Source organism: Colobus angolensis, unplaced genomic scaffold (assembly GCF_000951035.1).
Source record: "Colobus angolensis palliatus isolate OR3802 unplaced genomic scaffold, Cang.pa_1.0 Scaffold444, whole genome shotgun sequence".
NCBI classification, from domain to species: Eukaryota; Metazoa; Chordata; class Mammalia; order Primates; family Cercopithecidae; genus Colobus; species Colobus angolensis.
Window position 1 is genome coordinate 2,104,100 of NW_012117866.1, and position 22,028 is coordinate 2,126,127.

At 37.9% G+C, this 22,028-nt stretch overlaps 1 long non-coding RNA gene across 1 annotated transcript in view; it reads left to right on the plus strand.

Moving 5' to 3' along the window:
- Positions 1-22,028, plus strand: part of LOC105522896 — a 45,831-nt gene that overhangs the window by 20,416 nt on the left and 3,387 nt on the right. Inside the window, exon 2 of the long non-coding RNA XR_001003507.1 lies at positions 13,111-14,528. This is a non-coding gene — a long non-coding RNA (uncharacterized LOC105522896). The remainder of the gene's footprint in view (positions 1-13,110; positions 14,529-22,028) is intronic.

Genomic DNA, 22,028 nt, shown 5'->3' on the forward strand with positions numbered 1-22,028 from the left:
CTATCTATCATCTATCTCATCTGTCTCTATTATCATTTTAAGTAACTCCCTATGTTCCATTGTACTATAATTTGTTTAATCAACCCTATTGATGAACATTTAAAGTGTTTTTAAACTTTTCACTCTTTTAAACAAAAATGTGATGAGTATTTGTACATCTCTGTTTTACATTTGTCAGACTTTTTTTCCTGGGATAAATTTCAAAAGTGAGGTTTCTGAGTAGAAAGAAGTGCATACACAATTAAGATTTTTGAAACCTACTTCCAACTGTCCTATGCAACTATTGACACTGTATATTGATATTAGGCGTTATCAACTTTTTTCATCTTTGCCAATCTTAGTTATCAAAATGGTGACTTTTTTCTTATCCAGATTCATGAGGAAAGTCTAAAATTCCATTGTTTTTCCTTATTTGTGATAAAAGATGTTCCTTTTTTGCTATAGACGACACGTTTTCTATTTCTTTTCCCTAGTTTTCTAATAATTCCTGGTGGGCTTGTTGTAGTTTATCTTTATTATACTGAGACAAAATTTGATTCTGCCTTCCCTGGGATCTGTTAAGACCTCATCTGTGTACTTATTTGTTGATTGGGGATATTGTTATGGTCTCTTCCACAGAATAAGGAATCAGAGCCAACTGGGCTGTTATGAGCTGTTGAAAAGGAGTTGGGGCTGGGCGTAGTGGCTCACACCTGTAGTCCCAGTACTTTCCTGGTGAACACAGTGAAACCCCGTCTCTATTAAAAATACAAAAAAAAAAAAATTAGCTGGGTGTGGTGGCGGGCGCCTGTAGTCCCAGCTACTCAGGAGGCTGAGGCAGGAGAATGGTGTGAGCCTGGGGGTCTGAGCTTGGAGTTAGCCAAGATCACGCCACTGCACTTCAGCCTGGGTGACAGAGTGAGACTCCATCTCAAAAAAAAAAAAAAAAAAAAAAAAAAATTCAGGGTTATGTGTTTATAATCCCCACTCTGTAGAATGGTTGCAAGCATTTAAGGCTAAACCTTGAGTTAGGTGGGCTTTCTTTATGTAAATGTCAGTGCAGTCTACTTTGCTGGTTGGTCCCTGTTATCACACCCATGGTGATTTTGAGATCCTTTACACATGTGTATCTCATCCATATATTGCTGGCTTAGTACCTTTCATTGAGTTGTTCTGGACCATGCTTCACTGTTTCCTTCTGTATCCCATTCTCACCATCGTCTCTCTGTTGCCACCTACAACTGGGTGATAAACCCATGATTGATGGCAGATAACCCACGAGTATTTTGTTTTCCAAAGAAATAATTTAAATGAAACACTGGCTATTTTCTTGTAAGTAGTAAGTGATAGCTCTAGTTAAACAGAATTAAAAGGTAGACCACACACACACACACACACACACACACACACACTCACACACTCACACAGTGGGAGGGTCAACTCTTAATTGGCATAAAGGAAAGATATGAGTCAAGACATCTGAGTTCTCGTGCCTTCTGTGACAATTGGACCTTTGGAAAAGTCACTTGATTTTTCTGTGTTTCAATTTTCCAATGTATAAAATGGGCTCACCTTTGATCTGCTTCATATACCAGGTTGATTTTTTGTTTGATTTTATTTCAAAAGGGCATTGTTAAACAAGGAACAATACAAGATTTAAAAACCATAGAACTATTTTTATTTCTAGGGTAACTTCCAGCTCTGAGTCTAGTAATCTAAACCAAATTTTTAATACAACTCAAAAGTAGAAGCCTTTCTGTTTTAACTCTCTATTGAGCTTTTTATTATTATGAAGAACATATATAAATTAGAATAATATAAGCATGTATAATTTTTACAACAAAAGACCATTTTATCTATTTTAATTAGTAATTTTTATCAAGCATGTCTATGAAAAAATAATAAAGGTAGCTAAGCCATTCTTTGAAAATGACTAAATGATTAGTAAGAAATAAGAAACTAATACGCTATAAAGCATAACAAAATTAACAGATGCTTAAAATTTAGAATGTATGTTTTAAAAAGTGTTTTCACTAGAGTACGAAGTGGCATTTTCCCTGGAACTTTTGTAAAAATTGATTTATATGGTGCTGTCAAAGTGTATTTAAATAATGCTATCTCTTTTTTTCCATCTAGCATCAGTGAGTTTGATGAGAAGGTTGAGTCTGAGTGGCAGGTCAGGAACTGCCATCACATGGGGGTTTGTTGGGAACCATTCATTCATCCACAAAGCAGGATAATCTTTGAGGCATGATAACAATGGGGACAAGGTTTCCGTGCAGGTGGGGTTCATCCCAGGTGAAAAGAAGCTCATAACATTCATTGCAGCCTGAAAAGGAATAGCAATTGTATCACGGCAGGGTGTGTCTTTGGATGTGGGCATGAATGGAATCAGAGTTTTTTTACAGGTCAGACTCTGGGGACTAAGAAGAAGGACTTGGAGATTCTGATGTCTTCTTGGGCCAGAAAGAGAAACCTGAAAGGATGGAATAGGTGAAGTGGGCACCTGGGTGAGATGTGGCAGGTGTGCACTGTCTAAAGATATCACCTACTCAGGTTCAGTCCACAGCTGCTCAGTAGAAATGCTGGTCATGTGTCACTAGGCCGTCTGCTTTCCAAGAACATGTGCCCACCCTCTGCTGTGATCTTGATGTCATTACCCCTCACTTGTTCTGAGTACAATTATCTAAGACCATTGCCTTCTTTCCATTATGTATTTGATTTTATGGTTTTCCAAATCACAGACCAGCATTGAGCTACCCCAAGAGGATATGAAATTATATGAGTGTCTCTATCCAGGGTGCCCTCAGTCTTGATTTCACCAAATAAATTCCAGAAACCCTGTACCAGAAAGGGAAGGCAACCAAGGGTTCAGAGAGTATGCCTGGCAAGTATTGGTGCTTTTTGTTTTGATTTGTTTCGTTTCTGAAGAAATGAATGTTATCTTACCAAATGCACGACAGAAAATCTCTTAAACAAGCTGAACTAACCAAAGAAGAAGAATTTGTTACAAGGATACTATAGCATTCTTCAGAGACTCAGGGGAGGATGTACAACTCAGCCTCTTGAGAACTGAAACAAGGTGCTGCAAATATATTAGAAAACAGGCATTAGCTCTCTCCCTCTCCCCATATGGCACTGTAATGAATAAATGTACGTCAGTGAAAAACTATGCTGTATTAGCCTGCTCCCAGGCTGCTATGAAGAAACACCTGAGACTGGGTAATTTATAAAGAGAAGAGGTTTAATTGACTCACAGTTCCCCATGGCTGGGGAGGCCTCAGGAAACCTACAATCATGGCAGAAGGCGAAGCAAACACACCCTTCTTCACATGGTGGCAGAAGAGAGAAGTGCTGAGCAAAAGGGGAAAAGCCCCTTATGAAACCATCAGAACCTGTGAGAACTCACTCACTATCACGAGAACAGCATGAAGGTAACCACCCCCATGATTCATTTACCTCCCACTGGGTCCCTCCCATGACACGTGTGGATTTTGGGAGTTACAATTCAAGATGAGGTTTGGGTGGGGACACAGCCAAACCATATCACATGCTTTGGCTCTTACACACTTTTCCAGGCAGTACAACTCTATCCCTGTTCATTGACTTTGAGCTATTTTGTAACTCTTTGTAAATCAGAGGTAACTGATATGCAAACTCTGTCTTGTATGATAGAGTTTCAACTGATTCTCAAAAATGTCTACAGTTTTGCCTTCTTTTGCAATTCAACTCATTTGCTATACATGAATTTGTGCATTTTCCCACTTGAACCAGTTATATTATCTGTCCAGTTGTCTCATTGATTAATAAGTAAAATAAAATCATTTACATGCATTCATTTTTTTTTAACCTGTATGAAAGTCATGCTTTTATCTTTTTTTCTGAAAAGCACCTCTTCCTGTCTTGCTTTTACTAATTCTGAATGCACAAAGATACATGGCTACTTCATCCCATGCTGACTTTGCAAGACCTTGCTTCAAAGGAACAGTGCTTCTAAATCTCAATTATAATTTCCTCCTAATGAAAAAATATGTTGTTAAGTGTCCAGCTGGCATGATTCTACACTTGCTACAATTGAGCATGACCAGAGGGTGATGCCTGCACTACCTACTATCATGTTTGATAACGCAGCCCAGAATGTTGGGATGTGGAGGGAGAAGTTCTCAGGAGTGTGTATTTGTATGTGTGTGTGTGTGTGTGTGTGTGTGTGTGTGTGTGTGTGCGCGCGCGCGCGTGAGCTTTTAGTGGTTGGGTACTCTGAGTGGTTGTTCTGCACAGTAGATAGTCAAGCACAAGTTGATTGTCACAAATATCAGGGCTGTAAAAACAGAATTGGGATATCTATGGGGCCAAAGAGGACCTCAAACAAGAACAAACAGCACACATCCTTCACCTCACAAAACTTCATTAAATTATGTCTACTATGTAAACCCATTGCTAGAGGCTCTTGTGTGTATGAAGGGAACACAGAAGAGACACATGGCTCACAGTTATTCAAATTAGTGGCCAAGTGTGGTGGCTCTTGCCTGTAATCCCAGCACTTTGGGAGGCCAAGGCAAGAGGATCACTTGAGGCTAAGAGTTTGAGACCATCCTGGGAAACATACCAAGAACTTGTTTCTGTGAGTTTTTTTTAAATCACCCAGGTGTGATGGCTCTGTCTATAGCCCTAGCTACTTTGGAGGCTGAGGTGTGAGGAGTGCTTGAGCCCAGAAGTTTGAGACTGCAGTGAGCTATGATTGCACCACTGTACTCCAGCCTGGTGGACAGAGTGATACACTGTCTCTAAAAAATAAATTCAATGTGTGATAAGTCCTATAGAATTCCAGGTTTATAAGAGTTTGGAATAAAGTTCTATGGGAGTTTGGAAGACAAGAATATGACTTCCTCTTTGAGGGAATTCGGCTTTATAGTATAAATGGCATTCAGTGAAGACCAGCAATAAGAGACCAGGTCAGAACATGCATGACAAGGTTGTGATGGTGGGGATAGTAGGGATTAGAAGGGTTTCACATGTTCTATACGCAGGGACAGCCCAAGCCAAAGTTCAGAATGTTCAGAAGCAAAGAATTATTTGGTGGAAGCAGGGAGGTGTGAATGGTTTGAGCACATTGACACACTGGTCAGGCTGGGTGAAGAGATGTTCATGTTTGGGGGTGAGGACCGATTTACATACTCTAATACAAAGCACGATTCTTACGAGGGCTCACGGCCAGCTTTGGGAGTGGATTTTCTGAACCCCCTCAATGAAGGATGCAAAGATCAGAATCCAAGTCAAGTTAATTTTATCAAATAAAAACATGTTTATTCTAAGAACAAAGGGGCATCCTGTGGCAGGAAAGGGAAGTTGGACCTCCTAAAAGACAAAACTCAGAAAGTGTCTGGAAGGTCTGATTTATATCATTAATGTAGGTGAGACACTATATAGCTATGGGCCAATAAAGGCAAGATAAGGCTCAATTTACAAAATGCCAAGAACCTTTAAATTTATGACATCATAGTTTCTCCCAAGGGAGCTTTAAACCTGTGAATCTGATATCTAAAATATTATAAAGCGGATTGAGGTGAATTTTAGGAGAAACATTTTTGGGACTTCTTACAGCTCCAGAACTGCATTATTTAAACTGAAAGGAGTTCTTTTGCTTAGAGTTTGGTATGATAAAAAATATTTCCCATTTCTACTAGCTGTTTTTGTCCTTTTGGCATTATAAAACAATGTATTTTTTGTTCATTCTTTTACAATTGCGGAAATTTAGACAGCTGAGTGAGAGATTTCTCTCTAACCAGGGAGACAATTTGATTGCTGTATTCATATAGAAGCATCTTAACATGAAATCTGAATCCTAAGGGCATGGAAGATTGAAAAGTGTCCTGGCAGAAGAAAATCTAGCAAAATTTCTATTATTCATTGGGAAGGCAGGGAGCAATAAATGGAATTCACGGGCAGATGTAGCACCATTGCTAAACTTTCACAGGATAAGCCTGCAAAGGTAGACAATGATTCGAATTTAAATCAACCTCTGTAGTCCACGGCCACATGGTGTGGGTATAAATGATGAATACAATGGCCAAGAAGAAAGAATGGGAAAGACAAGAGTCATGGCTAGGACGTGTTGGTAGGAGAGTTAAAAGAAAACCTTCGACAGAGTCACTTTCTAACTTTATAATGTTTTTATTTCAAGTGGATATGTGTGGTTGTGAAACATATGTAGTCTCTGAAACTCTATGCATCAGAAGAAATAAGTACAGAAACTGCAAGAGTTTTTTTGAATATTGAGAAACCATAATTCAAATATTTTGATTTCACAAAATCGATTTATTTTCTTATTTCCTTTTATGGAGGCACATGTCCTCTTCAAATATATATATATAAAAAGTCAAGAGACAATCTTTTATAGGTAAATGTTAATTAAAAAGAAGAAAACAATGAAGTAAATCAGGAAAGAAAATTTGTGTTTACTTCTTTTCTTTTGGAAGGTAGAGCAATCAAAAAGATGGTCAGGGTTTGAAACAACTTGAAAACAAACTAGAAGTGAATCTTCTATGTTGAATTAATTGAAAATGTACTGGGGACTGCATCTCATAAAACTGGCAAGTAGGGATGAAAATACATACAATGGAGATAATTCATGTTTATTGCAGTCTTGTAACCTTATAATTATTGGTTTTCTAGTCTATTTAAAATTGATGTATTCATCATTTGATTTATAGCTAATATTCTTCTAAGATGGCAGCTCAACTCTTGATATTTTCAGTGTATTCGCTCATCACCAGATTTTGTATACTATCATTCAGGAGCCACATTTTCCATGCTCATAAATGCTTGTATGAGGCAACATTTAATATTTGGGAAAACTGTTATTTTAACATTTTAAACATACAGAAGAGTTGCAAAAATACAACACAACTCTTGTACACATTTTACATAGATTGACAAATTGTTTGCATTTTGCCCCATTTACTCACTCTCTTTTCTTATTCTTTCTGTCTCTTTCTCTCTCCTCTCTCTTGACCATTTTAGAGTAAATTACATATAATGATCTTTTATTCTTAAACATTTCAATGTGTGTTTCTTAGAAAGAACAAAGACATTCTATTACATAACTACAGTATAATGACAAACATCAAAAAATTTGATGTTGGAAATCCTAGCCAGAGCAATCAGGGAAGAGAAAGAAGTAAAAGGCACCCAAAAAGGAAAAGAAGAAGTCAAATTATCTCTCTTCACTGATGACTCTATAACTAGAAAACCCTAAAGACTCCAACAAAAGGCTCCTGGAAATGATAAATAACTTTAGCAAAGTTTCAGGATACAAAAGCAATGTACAAACGCCAGTGGCATTTCTCTACACCAATAATGTTCATGTTGAGAGCAAAATCCAGTAAGGAATCCCATGTACGATAGCCATGAAGATGACAATAATAGAACTGCAGATTACTAGAGGGTGGGAGATAAGGGTTGAAAAACTGTCGGGTACTATGTAAAAAAAACCTGCACATGTACCCACTTAATAAAAGTTGAAATTATATTTTTAAAATGTTGACCTTGATACATTCCTATTATCTAATCCATATTCTGTATTTAAATTTTGTCAATGTCCTCAATATTTTGTATATAAAATATACATGTATTCCAATCATATGTCTAATCTAAGATCACACATTGCTTTTAGCTTTTCCTTAATCTGAAATCGTTCCTCAGTCAATTATTTCATAGACTAGTGCCAAAAGGTATATGGAGACCAACATTTACTTTTAATAGTCAGTTGATTCCTCACTGAGCTGGTGGAGCACAGATATTGTAGAACATGCATTATAGGATCAACCTGAAAATGACAACAAAATTCAGTGGTCTAGGTCCTCAGAGAGAGACTTGAGATTGGTAATACGTTGATTTAGTTTTGCTCTTCCATTAGGGTCTTCGGCCAGGAGGTCTGAAATTTGATTAGATTCAGGTTAACTCTAAGGTTCCTAGGTTCTATGATAAATATAGCCAGAATAGTAAATGTTATGAAAAGGAACATAATTGGGCAGTGGAAACAATTATGATTTAGGTTTCCATAGATGCAAAGCTATGTAATGTCACACACTTGGATTCTTAGTCTTTGAGAGTAATTTGTATCATCATTCGGGTACTGTTTCACCTTAGTCCAAAGACAGAAAATTCAGGTGACTAAGGTTTCTTGACCAAGAGCACAGCAGAGACTCTGGTCCAGGGACACCTGCCTGAAAACAAAACCTGGTTAGAAAGGATTGATAGTTTCCTTGCATTATGTTTGCTATTACATTTCCACTGTTTGGGCTACTAATTCTATGAGCTACCATAACATGTTATCTCATATTTGTGCACCAGGAGAGTTTCAGTGAGGCCTATTGGGTTCTCTGGATTCACTTACAGAATCCTAACATAATCCTGTATACCATAGGAATCCTGGAGGAAAACAAAATGATACCTAGGTGATATGGTTCAGCTCTTTGTCCCTACCCAAATCTCATCCAGAATTGTAATCCTCATGTGTCAGGGAAAGTCATGGTGGGAGGTGATTGGATCATGGGTGTAGTTTCCCCCACACTGTTCTCGTGATAGTGAGGGAGTTCTCACGAGATCTGATGGTTTATAAGTGGCAGTTTCTCCCGCACTTGCTTCTCTCTCCTGCTGCCTTGTAAAGAGGTGCCTGCTTCCTCTTCATCTTCTCCCATGATTGTAAGTTTCCTGAGGCTTTCCCAGCCATGTGGAACTGTGAGTCAATTAAAACTCTTTTCTTTATAAATTACCCAGTCTTGAGGTAGTATCTTTATAGCAGTGTGAAAATGGACTGCTGAAATACACTGAGGAAAATACTGAGGGAAAATACACTGAGGAAAAACTCAATCCTTGAAATAGACTGTTGTGTTAGTCTGTTCTCACACTGCTATGAATAAATACCCAATACTGGGTAATTTATAAAGACAGGAAATTTAATTGGCTCATGATTCTGCAGGCTGTACAGGAAGATGGCCTTTGGAAAGTGAGAATAGGAGAGAAGGGAAGTGCTTGGGGAAATGATGAGGGGAATACAAGGGAATCTGGCACTTTCTTCAGTGATGATTAGGAAAGAGGAGCTGGGTGCCAGGATGCTGGGGAGTTGAATGTATGTCCAAATATCAAGGTGGCAGTGATGGAAGCATCAGGGTCAAATGCAACCATTGTGCTATGAATTTGCTTAGATTTTGTGTTAGGTTTCGATTACTTCCAGAACCTAACAAATCACCACCAACCAAGCAGCTTAAAACAACACTAATTTTTTATCTCACAGTTCTTCAGCCCAGAAGTCCAGATGGACTTGGCTGTGCTCCTTGTGTAGAGTCTTACAAATCTGAAGTCAAGGTGTTGTCTGGGCTGGCTCAGAGGAGGAGGATCTGCTTCTCTTCTCATTCAGAACTAAAATCCCTGCTTCTTCACTGGCTTCAGCCTGGGATTATTCTCTGCCTCAAGAGGTGACCTACACTCCTTAGCTCATACCCTCTTTCCACCTTCAAAACCAGCAAGGAAACTGAATTTCTTTGATTTCCTCTCTTGCCTTTGTTTTTATGTTTTATTTATTTTTTAAGAGATGGAGTCTTGCTATGTTGCCCAGGCTCGTCTCAAATTCCTGGGTTTAAGCAATCCCAGTGTGCTGGGATTACAGATGTGAAGCACTGTGCTTGCCCTGCCTTGACTTTTAAGGGCTCCTGTGATTACCTTGAACCTACCTGGACCATGCAGGATAATTTCCCTATCTTAAAGTCAATGGATTAATAGTGTTAATTACATCTGCAAATTCCCTTTTTCCACGTAAAGGAATATATTCACAGTCCCAGGGATTAAGGAATGGAAACTTCTCAGGGGTCACAATTGTGCGAACTCCAGATTTCAATCCTAGTGTTGCCCTTCCCTAGATGCATCGTTTTAGGCAAGTTTCTGCAGTCCTACTTCTCAGTGTCCTTGAATGGGAAATGAAGAAAATGATGGTAACTACCTCAAGGGGTGTTTGAAGAGCTAAACAACTTCATACTTGTCCAGCAAATAGAATGATGTTTGGCAAGTGGTTAGAGTTCTGCAAATGTCAGCTGTTATTTTAAAGGGAAAACATAAATGGAGCCAGAATCAAAAGTTAGAGATGACTTACTAATCAGGGAAGAACGGGGATTCAAGGTCTCAGCCAGTAGTTAGACTGAGTCTAACTGGGTAAGAAAACAGCAACAAATTCCTCCTGCAGGGTAGTTGAGTTTAGTTGATAAGCAAGGAAGCAAATATTATTTCAGACAAAGGCTACTCTTCTGTGCTCCTCCAAGGAAAAGGCAAAAGCAGGTCTGATGAAGGAGGTGATGGAAATTCAGCAACTCCTGGCTGTGGGGCTGCACTTAGTATGCATACTTTAGCTAGAGTGAATTGTCAGTGTGAGAAAACCACCAGATGACCACATTCTGGAGGACTTTTCATGGAAGCAGAATGCCCAGGTATTTCTCAGTTTACAAGGGGCATCCATAGATCCCACTGATGGAGGTTTTCTGAGATCTGCTAAAGAGATCTTAGAAATGTGTTTAATGTTGTGCACAGAACCAGGCCATTAATTCACCCTGCCTGAATTTTAACTGAGATTTGCCTACATTTCATAATTTTGTCTGCTTGAGTTTTCTTCTTTTCCCCTTATCAAAATATCTGCTTCATTTTGTCATAGAAGATCTGCTTCAAGAATCTTTTTAAACTTGTCTAGATTCGTTGACTGTCCTTAGGACAAACAGAGTGAACAAATTGCCTTTTTTTTCCTTTGGTTTAGTGTATCACCCATGCTTGTTCAAAACCAAAAAGGAAGAGACTGTGGAAAAATGAGGTCAGCAAAGGCCATAGAGAAGCATTTCTTAAGTTTCAGAGAGGATTTAAAGTTTTCTACACTATGAAACTACTAAAAGTAAAATGAAAAGACATTTTTATTAGATTTTTTCTTTATTTCTGTGACTCCCATTAACTGAGAAAAAGATATTGGTTCTGTGTACAGAGAATCATGGGAGATTAAACCTCTTCTTGATTCAGCAGCATGCAAAGAATTTTAGACTGACAACTTTTTGAAAAAGGTAGTTGGGAAAAGTTGAGCTTTAAATTGAAATTTTCTATCTATCTATCTATCTATCTATCTATCTATCTATCTATCTATATGCAATGTATAATGTCTCTTTTTCTCTACATATATAGATATAATATTAAAAATTATGCTATATATAATGTTATACATTGTATAATTGTTATATAACAATGCATATATATACCATAATACTTTTCAGAGTACTATAATTCATAAATTATATATGTAATGTGCTTACTATATATAACATATACATGTATATAGTGTTTTCTATATAATGTGTATATGTACAATACTACATTTATTATAACATATATACATTTATAGTTATACTCAAACCCAGACACACACACACACATACATATCATTTGGATATACTTAGTATTATGAAAAGGAATACCTTCTCCAACTTTTCACTATTACCCCAAGGTCTAAATCGATAATCTTTAAAACCATTTATATACCATATATATAAATATGTAAATAACTGTCCAAGAAATGGACTATAAATGAATTTTTCTCCATGCCAGAGTGACATTCTGAGTCACCAGCAAGGAGAAGTACTGGAATCTTCCCTGAAGATAAACTAAATATTCAACCTTGTAGGTCCACATGCAGTATCTTTTTACATTTTCCATACACAATGCTTTATGTACATAGAAAAGTGTTGACTTCATTCTCCCTCCAAATGGCATCCTATCTATCAATCATTCTCTGATTATTTCTTCTGTGGAGTGAAGGACCTCTGCAAACAGCCCCATGTCACCCAGGGCAGGCTGGGGCTACCAGGCAGGGGGACAGACAGGTCATGTGTCCTATGCACAGTCCCTCTTTTGGGGAGAAGAGGAGGGCACTGGTCCCAGGTACATTATTGTCCAGAAAAGAGACAGCTGCTCTGTATTATCCTGTGGACAATCCAGTTGTCTCTCTATTGTAGCTTTTATAAGTAAAAAGAAATTAAGTGAATGTCTGTAAGTAGTTTCTTTAAAATTATTTCTCATCAGTAACAGTAACTATCTCCCCATTAACCTGCAGGAGAGCTGATGTGTAGCCTTGCTATCCAATGCAGGCAAACATTGTAATTCATGGTAAAATGCACTAACCTAAAAGAGTTCTATTCATTTATGTTAAAACTCAGTATATAGTGATCCTAAAGAGAGGAGTGTAATCTCAATCCAAGAAGTATAAACCTTCAAGCATCCGGCTATAAATATTAAAATCACCTTATAATGGAGACATTGATATGGGCCGGTGGGGGAGAGAATTAGAGAGGAAAAGATGAACAGTGATACTCTCTTTCATATAATTATTTTCCTCTTCGGACTTAATTTGATATTATGCGCTGTTTTCCCGTAATGTGCGATAGTATTATTTTTCCTTTTTTATATCGCTCTGAGCTGATGTGAAAACTCTATCATCTCTCATCTCCTTTTTTGAGCCAAGGAAGTCAAAACATTCTACCCTAAAGTGTGGTTTCCTCCTCCTCCTCCTTCTCCTAATTATTTTCCTCCTAGGATTTACTTTTCTGTCTTTTGTTCCCCAATCTAAATCCATTCTCTCTGGAAACACACGTGAAGTATGATCTTTTCAGTACAGTGACTATATCCTTGCCTGCTTTGTGTTTCTAGCCTCACTGGACTTTATCAAGGTAACTCATTCTTTCATAACCAACCGCTGTTGTATATGTACCCTTTAACCTCCAGCTGTAAGGTAAACTCCTTAAGGTCACATAATTTCTGTCACAGAACACTCAAACCATAGGGAACTTATGAATTGCTTGATGGGAAATGTGGGATGATTCATTCATTCAACATGTATTTATTGAGTGCCTACTATGTGACAACATCTTTCTAGGTGCAAGGTATTATACAGCAACATACAAAGAAACAAAAACTCCTGTCCTCCCAAAGCTAATACTGATGTGTTTGAATTTGCGGATGACTTTACTCACAGAGTTATAGATAATACAGATTTTAATTACCAATTACTATTTTTTTTGTTTAATACTCGAATTTTTGCTGGGACCTGAGGTTTGTAAGCATTCTTCTATTACACTTGGCTTTCATGTTTTACTTCTGCCCTTGGGAGTTTGCTTGTGATTCAGAACCTGTGACTTTTTCAGCTTTCTTTCTCATCTACTGTTTTCTTAGCCTCACATTTCCATATCTCCTAGGATTAGTAAATATCTTAAAATAAATTTTGTGTAAAAAAGAAGCATGGTTTCATTATTTCAAAATGGGAATAAGTGTCTGTTCCAAAAATACCTCAAATGTCCATCAAGGTCCATCATGTTATAATTTATTAGTTAGGCTGGGGACAGGAGTATGCAAGGCACAGATACCTTCATGGGCCAGCTTAATCAATAAAATCTGTCATCTTATACATACATGTGCCTGGTGGTTCCACCAGAGCCATGTAGATTAGAGGGAGGGCCTTTTCTTAGTAGGAAGAGGATGGGGACCTAAACACCACATGGCCCTCCTTTTCCTCTCATCCAGAGTTAGTGCATAGGCAGAGTTCATAGCAGTAAGCTCTGGAGTCAGAATGTCAATGTCACACATCTGTTCCAAGTATAATAACTCCACCTTCATAAGCTACTTTTTGTCCATGTGTAAGATCTACACCCAATAGACTCTATGGCATTCTGATACCATGAGGATTAAAAGCGACAATAGCTGTTAATCAAATGATACAAAATGTCAATTAGACAGGAGAAATACTGTGGAACATGGTAACTACTGTTGGTAATGGAATTGTATACTTGAAAATTGCTAAGAGAGTAGATTTTAAATGTTCTTGCCTCCAAAAAATAAGTATGTGAAGTAATGCATATGTCAATTAGGTTAATCTAGCCTTTCCACAATGTGTAGATGTTTCAAAACATGTTGTGCATCATAAATGCATACAATTTTTATTTGTCAATTTAAAAAATAATTTTTTAGAGAAAGACACAATAGATATAAAGTGAGTAGCACAGGCTCTAAAATGGAGTGCCTGTTCAGTTAATGTTAACTCTTATTAATCAATGCATCACTGATGATATGACATCCTTGAGACATAGACTAGCTATTAGGATCACTCTTATGAGGTATGCATTCTTTCAGATACTCACTCCAAGTTCTGAATTGCTTACAATTACTCATGAGAAAATGGAGCCAGAGGTTACTTGTCCTTACAAAGATGAAGATAGGAAGAATGTGGGCTTTCTTCTTCCCATGGCACGACCCTACTGACTAGCCCCCAAATTCGCCTCTCATGTTATGTGTGATCTTGGTTAAATGTCTCCTCCCATTCTGGTCAGTGGAGTTTTTCTCTTAAAAAAACATTATTTAGTACCTTCAATCACAAAAGCTCACTTCTTTGTTTGTCTGAAATATGCTTACCTTAGATTTCAAGGTAATTTTCTATGGCCCTCATAGACCAAATTGGTGTCTACAACACATAGCATGTTTGCAAACTATTGGCATCTTTCCACCTCTACCTGGGCTTCAAAGCTACAGACTGGTTATGAGAAAGTGCAGATTTGTGTTGCAGACATGGTATTTCTTTCACTCTTGGATGTCCAGTTTTCTCAGTATAAAATGCACATCATAAGCTCTGACAACCTCATGGAGATTTTAAAGGACGCGAGAGACAATCCCTTTATTTCTTGCTATTTTAAGTAAAGTTTCTTTTATAGTGGAACACAGAAAAGTATGCAAAGTGTAAGTGTCCAGTTTGATGAATTTTCACAAAAGGGACAGATGTATGTCACCAGCAACAAGACAAAACAGGGCACTAGAACGTGACTCTTCTGGAAGACCCATTCTTGCCCGCTCCGAACCACTACAGACCCCAAAATGATAACACTCTTCTGATATCTGTCATGATGGGTGAGTTCTGCTTGTTTCAAATATCCTGGGAGACTAGTGGACTCTTCCTTCTTTTCTACCCTACTGCAGAATTGATGATTGTTTTTATAACTTCCAGGAGGGAAGGAGGTAAATGTGGCTGCAACTGACTCAGTTGACACTCTGTGACTTAAAAATTTCCTTACAAATTATTTATTATTAACTAGATGATCAGAGCCTATTTTATATCATGGATTTATGGAGATTTTGAGATTTCTGCATTTTCTTTGTAAACAAAAATATGTGTATATACTGACCCCAAAACACATTTGACCCCACTGGATAATGACCTGTTTTCTCAAGGCTGATTAGCTCTTTGGACGTTTGATCTTCCTATTTCATTTTTACTCATATTTTGCAATTAATTCTTTGACCTACTGACCTTGGGATTGGACTTCCAATTTTTTTTCATCATTCTCTCACTTGTTTCTTTTCTCTCTCTCTACCTCATTTTTTCTTGGATTTTCTATTTTACCAGACCAACTCTGCACAAAATATGAGTAATCATTGTTTAGCCACAGAAGATTGACTGTGTCTTTATCAGGAAGCCAGAGTGTTATGTTTAGGCAGATTCTGTTTCCACTAATGGGGATACAGTAAACATCACTTCATTTGCAAGTTCATACCCTCCTTCACATGTAAGAAATAACATGGTTTGTCATATTGAGCTTTTTCTCGCAGATTTCTTAGTTTTGTCAGGAAACTTTGAAATAGATAAAAAGGCACAAATTTACAATATAAGGTGAAGTTCCTGTTACATTTAAGAGGAACTATAATGACTGAAGGAAATTAATCTTTATAAAGGTGCTTTAAAACTACATCTAATTTTACATAATGTGGCTACTTAGTAAGAACATCTCACCAAAAAATGGCAAAATACAGGATAAATTGAAATTATAGTAGTTTCTTAGAAGTGGGACTATTTCAATAAGAGAAACACTCTATTAACTGTTCTTTCACTGATAAAGATTCTAAAGCAATTTCACCTAGGCTATCAACACTTGAAAATTTACTCACCAGTGATTTTTCAACAGCCAAAATTGGCTTTTCTCAATTTATAGTGCTAGCAGAAAAGGCAATAAACCTCATCTAGCAAAGAATAGAACTAATTTACTTTGAACCAAAAATTAGAGCATTATTTGCATCAACAACTAACGGTTTAGGAGCTTGCCTGATTCTAAATTCAGCTCCAAGCAACAGCTAAGTTGGTGCCCAAAGCCCACTGAACAATAATAAGATGTTGTATGCTATAGGATGTTTTATGCTAAGGTACACACCAAAGCTCATGATGGAAGATTCCAACCCTAGTATTATGTCTAGTGATATTAATTACTGTGCCTCTCATACCTTCTAATTGCTCATTAAAAAACATACAAGTCATCATAGAATTGCAGATGTGTATAACTTGAATTCTTCCATTCTTCATTAGAACCTCAGGCACTGAGCTTTCTTTTTGTTTAATTTTTAACTTTTATTTTAAGCCCAGGAGTACATGGGAAGGTTTGTTATACGTGAACTCATGTCATGGGGGTTTGGTGTACAGACTATTTCATCACTCAGTTATTAAACCCAGTACCCAATGGTTATTTTTTCTGCTCCTCTCCCTCCTCCCACCCTCCGACCTCCAGTAAACCCCAGTGTCTGCTGTTTCCTTTGAGTTCATGAGTTCTCATGATTTAGCTCCCACTTACAAGTGAAACATGTGGTATTTGGTTTTCTGTTCCTGTGTTAGTTTGCTAAGGATAATAGCCTCCAGCTCCATCCATGTGCCTATAAAAAGACAAGATCTCACTCTTTTTTCAAGGTTACATAATATTCCATGTTGTGTATGTACCACATTTTCTTTATCCAGTCTATCAGTGATGGGCATTTAGGTTGATTCCATGTCTTTGCTATTGTGAATAGTGCTGCAATGAACACACACATATATGTATCTTTATGGTAAAATGAGTTACATTACTCTGGGTATATACCCAGTAATGGGATTGCTGGGTCGATGTGAATTCCTGAGCCTATTTCCTCATCTATATAATTAGGGCATAGGATTAGAGACGTGGTTAGCGTAGTGGTGGAAGGTACAGGAGGAGGTGAGGCTTTAGACCCAGACCTTTGCTGATGTAAAAGGGCCCGTGTGGCCTGGATCTGTGATGCCCCCCACCTTAGGCTGAGAACCCTGCAGTGCATGTCTCAAATATTGTCATCATTCCGATGACAGGCATGAAGAGCAGATGCAGGAAGTCATACCAAAGGCCACCTCCATAGAAAGCAAAGCAGAACAAAACACAAGCAAAAGTGCTGGGCATGGTGGCACACAACTGTAATCCCAGCACTTTGGGAGGCCGAGGAGAGCAGATCACTTGAGGTCAGGAGTTCAAGTCCAGCCTGACCAACATGGTGACACAAACCCCATCTCTACTAAAAATACAGAAGGTAGCTGGGCATGGTGGCACATGCCTGTAATGTCAGCTTCTCGGGAGTCAGAGGCAGGAGAACTGCTTGAACCTGGGAGGCAGAGGTTGCAGTAAGCCAAGATCGCACCACTGCACTCCAGCCTGGGTGACAGAGTAAGACCCTGTCTCAAAAACAAACAAGCAAACAAACAACCAAAAAAAACCACACACACACAAGCAAAAGGAGACACAGGTATACCTGCACACCCAATGGATTTAAAACTCCATGTCAAACTCCAAGTGCTTTTTTCTACCTTCAACTCTGAACTGAGGAAAAAATAACAAAATAAACACTTTTCCATAGTTAGGTGCCAGCACCAATAGACTCATTTGTTACATTTTAGGACCTTTTTGAGAGTGGATATGATGGTAGGTGGATGGAATTGATTTAAATGTTTTAAGGAGTCCCATGTATATTCAAAAATCTTGTTTTCTAATTTTTGAAATCTATAATTTCATACTGTGTCAATGGATCACTTCTTAATCAGTGGTATTATTTAACCTTTGATATTTTACAGTCAACAATCTTTTGAAGCTTTAATGTTTAAAGGAGGTTTTTGAAAATATACTGTTACAAATAAAGTTGGTTGGTAACCTGGAATATTTCACTCAGTGTTCAAGTGACATTTTGTGTCTTAATAAATCCTTCTTTCGAAACAAATGTAAGAATACAGGAAAGCATTAAACCTTTCAGAAACTATGCTGCATGGAAAAAAACAAAACACAGCCTCCATATTTTTCTATTAATAAACACGTGGTATTAATATAGTAATATAACAAATAGAATATATTAAGTGAGGAAAATATATGTTTCAAAAGGTGGTTCACATGAATTCTCAAGAAAAATTCAAAACATTTAAGCTTTTTACTTAAAGGAAAAAAGAAAAACAGAGACTTCAAAGAAAAGTGTACCCTAAATCAACCATTTGCTTATTCAGATAGAGAAGATAATCACATATTCTTAGACTCCGTGTCAAAATTCATAGTCATTTGTCTCAATAAAAAGAAATTTTATTCAGATAGGTTCAGTGGAAGTAGCTATTTTCGTTGACAACCTGGTGTGTTTGAGGAATGTTGCCTAAACTGTTGCTAAGCCTTACCGCCACCCTGCAAGTGATTGTGCAGCACACATGATACAGACGAGAAAATGGAGGCTCACAGGCAAAAGGCATTTGCAGGAGGTCCAGAAAGCAGCTACCTCCTCCTCAGGACCCTGACCACATCGTGGGTTGGTGTCATCTGTGGCCACATTAACCAATACCCCATAGTGGGAGAATATGATGTTGGGACGGGAGGTTGTGAATATGTACCACAAAGACCCTTGAAAGGCTATACAAGGACTTTTAAATTTTGATAAACTTTGCCAATCAGTGTAACCAATGCAAGAATATGACTAATATCCCTTCATTATCACCCTCAAAGGGTTCTGGAAACATAGTAATTCAACTGGCATTTATTCATCCCTTTTCTGTTCTCTTTGTGGCTATTCCTTTGTTCTTCATCTGTTCAACACACACACATATATATTAAATACTCAGCAGGAGCTAGGTCTTATCTTTCCTCTTTCTGCATTGAGCTAAAACAAGGATGAGCTTTCAAAAAGGGAGATTTTTCTTTAAAGGCTAACAACTAATTCCCAGCTACAGTGGTGCTTTCTCACCAACTTTAGTTAATACTAGTGCCTGGGTTCTTAAAACACACTCCGCTTGGTTCAGGCTGTTAGGTCAATTGGCTCCTCTTGAGTGTGAAACAGAACTTTTGGTCCTTTCTATATGGAACAAAGTAACGTGCTGATTTCATGTGCCCCAACACTCCCATCTCATCTTGTAATTATTTTGAAATTATTTTCTTGGAACATTGTTTTGAGAGTTTTGAGGATTCTGAGTTCAGTCAGCAAAGGCGAACTTTGAAAGTCAAAGCATGCTACAGCAAACCGAAAAGGGTGTATTTGCTGAGCAGCTGGAAATCACATAAGCACAAAGGTTTTCCTGGCCACGTTACAGACCCTATTTGTCAGATTTAGACACCTTCTTTACCTTTGGTGGTGGAGAGATCCTGGCTTGCAAAATCATAAAGGAATTTATGGACTTTATGGAGATTTATTTTAAAATGAGGTGGGGTCACTGCTAATTCAGAATGTATGAAGAGTGAACTTGGGTAAAAGGCAGTGCAGTTGCTGGGCTGGAAGCCAGAACTCAGAATCATTGTAATTGTAGATGAAACAATAATTATTTGTGATTGCTTGCTAATCAGCGAAACCAAGGAAGAGACTGCTGACAAGTGCTAGCTAGGTAATTAAGGTGAAGCACTGTATCTGCATACATTTACACTTTGATCATTGTTTGCAAGATTCCCTCTCCAGAAATAGACTTGGCTTCTTTGAAGATACAGGCTAAATCAAAGTAGGGGGTATGACTAACTGCTGTACATCAATAATGCTTAAACTTCCCCCAACCCCATAGACAATTATTTAAAGACTCTCTTAATTTTAAGATCAGGCTCATCTTTTGTTTTCTAATGTTATTTAATATAACTAATTAATAATTGTTTTTTGGCATCTTCAATCCATATTGAAGTTTGGAACTTTGCAAACACATTAAATATGCCTGTCAAAATGTGTTGTTATTGTTGATACAAAAAGTCTTGTATTCCCTGTCCACTTGCTGAATGGCCTATTCTAACATTTATGCAGAATCTGGTGTTACCACTTTAAACTAGGAGTCAAATAGTTTACATTAAGTGAACGCAATACCAAGTAAATGTTTTATGCGTGACTGAGACTCTAGTTTTACTAAACTTGACATGTGGATTTCAAATTTAGAGTAAAGCATAATTCGGAGTAAGAACCTTACCCAGGATACCCCATGTGAAAAGATTTGGATATGTGGTTCAGGCTGTTTCTTTTTCTAGTTGTATGATCTTGCACAAGATCATACATTTGTCTATTCCTTAGTTTCCTTATTTAGAAAATTAAAGAATTGGCCCCCAAATATCCCAATACCATTGAGATCTCCTCCAATGCCTATAGCCAGCAATAATCATGGTAATTATATATATTTTGTATTGTTTATATGTGTATTATGTATATATTTTGTATTATATATGTGTGTATTATATATATTTTGTATTTTCTATATGTCCATATGTATACATGTATATATGTGTGTGTATATATATATGTTTAAAATTATTCTAAAATTATATTGGTTTGGTTAACAAATTATTGGCAGTTTATAATTTCTTAAGAATCTATTTTGTTCTTGTAAACAAATATTTCATTACTAATCCTAGCAGGTAATCATTTTTCCATGGTGGAGTTTTGCAAATGGACTTTAGAGGCCAAGTACACCAACGGACAATGGTAAGACCATATATGACAACAGAACTCTGTCCTACCACCCATTCAGCACCCAGTTCTAGGATCCGAACTACAATCTCTGCAACAGTCATCCCCAGCAATCAAGACTTCATCCGTTTCTGCCAGCTTTCCTATGTTTTTCCTGTCTTCCAACTCAGAACCAACCAGGGAAAGTGAAATATGCTCCCCAAACCAATGACATGAGATTCCCCATTTTCGGACAGCTCACCTGAAGTTCCCCCATGCCAGCAAACTCCAAACACAGCACACCTACAGCCTTCTCCTTTTGTTAGCGGTGGAAGAGATCCAAGTTACCTTGAGTTGCCAGCGGCAAATCCGTGTGTGTCTGCAGCAAACTTCAGCCCTTGCCTCATCAGAAGAAAGAATTTGACTAAGGAACATAAAGCAGAAAAAGAGACCAAGGCAATTTCTAGAGCAGGAGTGGAAGTTTATTAAAAAGGCTTTGAACAGTCAAGAAAGGAAAGAAACCTTGGAAGAGACCCAAGTGGGTGCCTGAAGGTCAAAGAGAAAAGAGGAGAAACTTTAATCTTGATCCTGAACTTTATAGGCTCCTCTCTTTCCCATGATTCTCCCCTTAGGGTGGGCCTTCCACCTGCACAGTGTCCTCCTTACCCTCAGGAAATGAGCATGCGCAGTGTGTTTAGGGAATTGTATGTATGCCCATCTGAGGATTTCTTCCTTCTTCCAGTGGAGTATACCTGGAAGGTCATACTTCACCATTTTTGTCTCTTAATGTGCATGCCCAGGAAGTTGCTTCATCCTGGGGCCTGACTTTAATGAACACTTTAATGTTAACAGGTGTGGACCAGCAGCAACTGGCCTCTTCCTGGTGCTGGCAATTTATCCCTTTAGGAGAGGCAGTGCCATAGTTGCTGAACCATCACCCGATATTTCTAGTGGGGGTGGTGAGGAGAACCCTCTCCTGTCCAGCTCATGCCTAACTACCTGTAGCACTTTACAGTATTCCCACTCCCCACTGGCCTTTGAGTCTCTGCCAAATGCAAGTGATAGTGCCGGATTCCCTTTCTAGAGCAAGCTCTGACTAAAGAGTCTCTGCTCTTATTTTGGAAAGGAGGGGGAAGTCTTTATTTATTTCCACAAACTTGAGATGGTTTTTGATGCAGATGGACAGAGTAGGTACAGGCTGAACGTCTCACTATAATTATTACTGACACGGGCTAATTTTCATATTTCACTATAGCTTTTTCTATTTGGGGGAAATAGGGAAT